At 40.3% G+C, this 6,000-nt stretch overlaps 1 long non-coding RNA gene across 1 annotated transcript; it reads left to right on the forward strand.

Annotated features, from left to right (window-relative positions):
- The first annotated feature begins 2,549 nt into the window (after positions 1-2,549).
- LOC116538362 lies at positions 2,550-4,866 on the forward strand. Its single transcript, XR_004263617.1, has 2 exons — positions 2,550-2,591; positions 3,242-4,866. It is a non-coding gene; the product is annotated as an uncharacterized LOC116538362 (long non-coding RNA).
- Positions 4,867-6,000: the final 1,134 nt, after the last annotated feature.

A 6,000-nucleotide genomic window follows, 5' to 3' on the forward strand; every position in this document is an offset into this window, starting at 1 on the left:
GATGAGGCTTCAAATCAAGTTAATTAAAAGACTGTCACTTTAAGAACATTTTAGATGAACTTTGCTTTCATAATTACCCATGCATTTATGGACTTGTAGAATCTTAGAGATGGAGTGAATGTCAGAGGTCGTCTATCTCATCCTCTCATGCAGTTGCCACCAGCCTCTCCTGGAAGCCTCATGATGATGTCATTACTTTGCCCAGCAAACTAGTCAGTGTTTTTCATCATTAAATATATCTACAAAGAGTATATAAAAATGTGTATGGATCAGTTGAAGGAAAACAATAAAACACTTAAGTACCTGACATCTAGGCAAATAATCGAATTTACCATGGCCCAGAAGTCTTCTTTTGCCCCTCCTGGATTTCATCCAAGTTCAATGCTTAGATCACCCTAATTTGTAGAAAGTTCTTTCTTATATGGAGCTGAAATGTCTTCCATGGACTCTGCACATGACTCCTGCTGTGGTGCTGTGATTAAATTTAGTGTAATTACATTTAATGTTTCTTCCATGTGACAACCCATCAACTATTTGAAGACAAGTATTATGCCAGAGTTGCCAGAAGAAACATCCTCATCCTTAGTTCCTTTCCTCTTACAATGTGGCTTCTATAACCAAACACAGTCCTCCACAGACCTGGCCTGACTAGCAAAGTATAGAGTGAAACTCTTCCCTCCTTGACCCGGATACTATATATATATATTTTTTTTTAAGATAGCCTTGGGTAGGATTGAATGTTTCAGAGGTCATAGTACACTGCTGAGTTTATAGTCAAACTCCTGATGGCTTTCTTATAAGGACTGTTAACCCAGGTCTTTTCTGTTAAGTAGTATATAAACCTAAATGCCAGACATTTTACATCAATTACACTAATTCCAGTCAATTTTATTTTGTTAGTTTTATCTGTTATTCATTCCAGTCTGTCTGTATCATCTTAATGTATTAGAATGTATGATTGTATAATTTGATAGACTACTTGGAGCAAGCATGAAAACAACTTCTGCAGAATACATTAAAACACCAATGTTAAATTATCCTAAATGGAATCAAATATTTTCAGAATGGTTCAGAAGTCACTGCAGGATCATGCAGTGTCTCATGAATTATTGTGCCTTTGATCTGTGGGATGCCAGTCACTGGGGTTGCAGGTAATGAGATTCCAAATAGCAGAGTGCTTAGTGCGTGAAACTCTGGCAGAGAGTTAAAGCCGCTGTGGAAAGCAGAGAACATCAAAGTAAGCTAGTCATTATGTTGGCAGCAGGGAGAGGGGGGTGGCAGTTCATGTACAGTAGTTGGAAATCATAAGGAACTGGGCATCTATCATATTTTGGCATCAGTTCAGAAGGCGGAACTTCTAGATACATGTATTGCCAGGATATATTTCTCTCAACAATAGATTATTGTAATGGGCTTGGCTAAGGTGCTTGCAATAATGTGTGAGGACCAAGTTCATTGGCACAATATTTAGAAACTCACCATCATTATAGCAACAGGTCATGATTTCGTAGCAAAAATTTGGGGTGCCAGTACTTTAAGGAAAGAAGAAAAACTGAAAACTTGTGAGGAAAACACCCTAGCATGCACCTCCTTCTCCTGGCACTTAGGAAAGCACCTGGGGCACAGAGAACAGGCCCTGCAGAAGCACAGACACACACAAGTGCCATCTTGTCCAGCTTCTCCATTATGCAGATGTTGGTTGCAGACCAAGTCGTCTCCTGCCCCTGCATGCCAGTCTGGTCCACAATAGTGCTAGTTTCTCTTAAGTTCCTTGTGGAAAATATTTTGCCCTGAGACTGCCCCTGAAGCCCTGAAACACAAATTGAACCTGAATGTTTTAATTAAACCTCATTAATTGAACTGTGTGTAGGAGGCATAGGTCCCTTGGGTCTGAAACAGGGCTAGCGAAGACTCAACTCTCAGTTACATAGTTTGTCCTACGGTGCCAAAATATACTGCCACTGGAAACCCAGTTGCGGTAACTGATTTTTGCCTCCCCAACTTCTCATTTACTCCATGTAATTCGCACCTTACCTGCCTGTGTCCTCTCAACTTGATGCAGAGAGATAGAAGTAGGAATTCAACGCAAATCGTGAGAATCTCTAACATTAGGAGGGTAGTCAGAGTTTGGGGAACAACCAAATCAGTTACTTGACCTCACAACCAGTGACACTCATTAGTTAGGCTATTGGTTCTTCCCTATTCTGTAGAACATGGAAGGTCAGATATGTGGGTTTTGTGGAGCAAAAGTGACTCATACTAGAATCCAGCAGTGCTTCGTGTGGATTTCTGATTTGCTTCCTGCAATTCCACAGAACCAGAATCAAACACCATTTCAAACAGTTTAATCTTATAGTTATTCATGTATCTTTATTTCTCAGTTGAAATTGCTCTGAGCATAAGAGAGTGTTACAGGTCTATTGGCCAGGCTCACCAAGATCATTCTTCTTTTTCTGTTTTGTTTTGGAGACAGGGTCTTACTCTGTTGCCCAGGCTGGAGTTCAGTGGCATGATCTCAGCTCGCTCCAGCCTTGGCATCCTGGGCTCAAGCCATCTTCCGACCTCAGTCTTCTGAGTAATTGGGACTACAGGTGTGCACCACCACACCTGGAGATTATATATATATATATATGGTAGAAATGAGATCTCAGGCTGGTCTTAAACCTCTGGGCTCAAACAGTCTCCCCTCCTCGGCATCCTAAAGTTTTGGGATTATAGGAGTGAGCCACTGTGCCCAGCCAAGATTATTCTTTGTTAGAATATAAATGGCTTGGTGATATAAATACTTGCTGACACACCACCTTTGCAAGTATCAGAACAGAAGGGATGCCCAGTTCTGAAAGATGTTTTTCTAGAAAATGCAATAACCCCTTAGATTTGTATAATAATATTTTTCAAAGCATTTAAAAACATTTTAATGATTAATTCATCCATTATTTATTCCACAAAAATTCATACAGAACCTACTGTGTGCCATTCACTATGTCAGATTTTGGGAAGACAAAGCTTACAGAATTTGGTCTCCTCTTATTGTAATAGCAGTTCTATTAGCAATATTCCCTGCAATCTCTTAAAGGTGTGAATGATAGTTTTAAATGAAGTTAAATATTAAAGGTGTTCATATGTTATGCAAGCCAAACCATATGAACAGAGTAAACGTGAACCAAGTTTAATGTAATCAAATATAACACAAACAGGTTCATCTAGTTCATTAAATTCTATTTGTGCATTCCTTCAACAGATATTGGTTGAGAAGCTACTATGAGCCAGGCACAGTGCTTTGCTGGGGGTATACAGATGATTGAAACACTGGTCTCTGCTTCAAAGAGCTAATGGGAAAGGTAGACACATAAGCAGATAACTATGACCCAATGTGGAAGCAGAGTTCAATGGTTTAGTAACCCACCCAGTAGTCATTCGCAGCCCTTTCTGGCTTCCAGAGCCCTCTTCCCATTATAAAAGTGAGAATGCTTTTCTGACTTTCCTTGTAACCAGGAAGAGGGCAAGTTACCAAATTCTGGTCAGTCTACTGGAAGGATTTTAGGAAAGATTTTTCACCTGAAAACAGAGAGGAACTCCTAATCCTGAGTCTCCTGTTATGGGCTGAATCATGTTCTCTTAGAATTTGTTTATTCAAGTCCTAACTCCTGGGACCTCAGAATGTGACTGTATTTGGAGATACGGTCTTTAAAGAGGTAATTAGGTTAAAATAAGGCCATTAGGGTGGAACCTAATCCAGTATGACTGGTGTTCTTGTAGGAAGAGGGCATTAGAACATGGACATTCAACAGAAGGAAGACATGTGAGGACACAGCAAGAAGAGGCCATCTATAAGCCAAGGAAAGAGACGTCTGAAGGAGCCAATCCTGCCAACACTTTGATCTCGGACTTCTAACCTCCAGAACTGTGAGAAAGTAAAATTTCTGTTGCTTAAGTCATCCACTCTATGGTACTTTGATATGGCAGCTTTAACAAATTAATACACCTTTCCTGGTTTTAAATGTTGTCACGAGTTTGGAACAGCTGCAGCCATCCTGCAGAAGGGCCAAGAGAATTCCACAGAAGCTTAGAACCCTGATATCACGAAGGCAACCCTGGAATCATCTACTTTCAGACTTCTTGTGAAGAGACAATAACTGACTATTGTTTCAGTTGCTTTAGGTGTGGGAGTTCTGTTACTCACAACCACAAGCATCCTAATTGATACAAGCAAGGATAGAGACATTGTGGTGTTGCGGGGACACCAAGAAGAGGCGTCTAGATGACAATTAAGCTTGGATTTTTAAAGATGTGCAGGAATTAAATAAAGGACTGGACAAAGGGCATTTCAGGTGGAGAGGATAATAGCAAGAGCAGAGAATACCAGATATGGAGAGAAACTTAGTTACAAGCCTTTGTAACCTTTCGGTGCTGTAGGAAACTCAAGTGTGGAGCTGAGAGTGGCAAGACACGAGGCTGTGGAGGTTGGCAGGAGTTGGATAATAGAGTGAGACCTCGGTTGCTGCTAAAGAGCTGTGACTTTTTCCCCACTAGCTTGATCAGAATTATGTGAATGGAAGATAAATTTAAGGGATCAAAATTGGAGGCAGGATTCCAACCAGAAATTTTATGAGCATTTAGGAGAGAGAGGAGGGAACAGAATCAAGGCAGTAGAATAGAGAGACAGAGGAATGACTGATAGTAAAAAATTCACAAGGCATATTTTGAAGATGTTGCATATCAACATTATTGTGCTGTATGGCAAATTAGGTATAAAAGGTAAAGGACTATATAATGTAGCTGAGAACAGAAAGTTGAACTTTATCCTGAATGCTAAGCTATTTTTATATTTTTTAATGAAAACTTATTAAAAAAATGTACTATCCACTTCCCTGTTTTCTTCCGCAGAGTTTACTAGACGTAAACTAACCTTTTCTTGATGACTCATGGTCATCATAATGAAAAAAGGAGGCATGATGGTATACAGGAAAGGGCAAAATCATGGTATAGAGGAAAATATTTTGTGTTAGACATCATGCAATCTGGGTTTAGTTCCAGCTTCGCCACTCGCTAATCTGCACAGTCACATAAAAGTCACTAAGCCTCTCTGAGTATTTGTTTCATCCTTGGCTGCCCGTTTCACTGTGTGGGAAAGGGCTCGCTAAAGCACCAGACACCATCCAATGAAATGTTAGGATACTTTTTCTAAGATGAAGTGACATGTAACACAATGCTTGTCTACTTCTAAGTCCTATTGTCTTTTGCTCCCAAAGCAAATCTTTGAGGTTGTTTGGTGTCCCTTTGCTCTCAAAATGCTTCCTTCTCTAGAAGGCCTTTCACTCACACCCCACCTTGCTCTTCAAGGGCCCTGGGCTAGGAAGCCAGAGGCCAAAAATCTTAAATATTTTCTCCAATGTAACCCACTAAGGCTCCCTGTGTAGGCCTAAGGACCTGGCTTTGGTTCAATTCATGTCAGTTATTTTTGGTGCTTAAAGGCCTTTTTCACTTCCAGATTTGCTGCTGCATTCCACAGAATCGAGGTTGTCAGAGCTTAACTTACAGTTAAGCGGGTGTAACTACGGTGCTTTTATTATTGCCAGATGAACTGTTCAGTTTTCATTCTTCCTGCTGAATTAGTTCTCTTTTATCTCTCTGTAACCAGATTTCTGTGATCTCATGGACACATCTATCCTCACCACCACCCACACACCATGACATAAATTAAGACAAAAATCTTGACCATAAGTTTTCAACAGCGATTTCTTGCATTCCCTCTTTTAAGGATTTAGGGTCCCTGAGTTCCTTTCTTCCTTCCCCTGCAATCTAAAGAAGTCCTTGACAGCATTTTGAGGGGCTTCCAGCCCCTGAACACTCTTTGTAGGGAGCCTAGGATATAAGGCCCAGGCATAAGCATGTGAGTAGTTCATTTAAATCATAGTAGATAATTACATGAGAAGATGTATAGCAATATCCTTAAAGCCTGGACTTTTGAATTGGACCACTTGAGCTTGGGTGTGTTGC

The sequence above is a fragment of the Sapajus apella genome, unplaced genomic scaffold (assembly GCF_009761245.1).
Source record: "Sapajus apella isolate SASKATOON/1434 unplaced genomic scaffold, GSC_monkey_1.0 scaffold119, whole genome shotgun sequence".
Classification (NCBI taxonomy): Eukaryota; Metazoa; Chordata; class Mammalia; order Primates; family Cebidae; genus Sapajus; species Sapajus apella.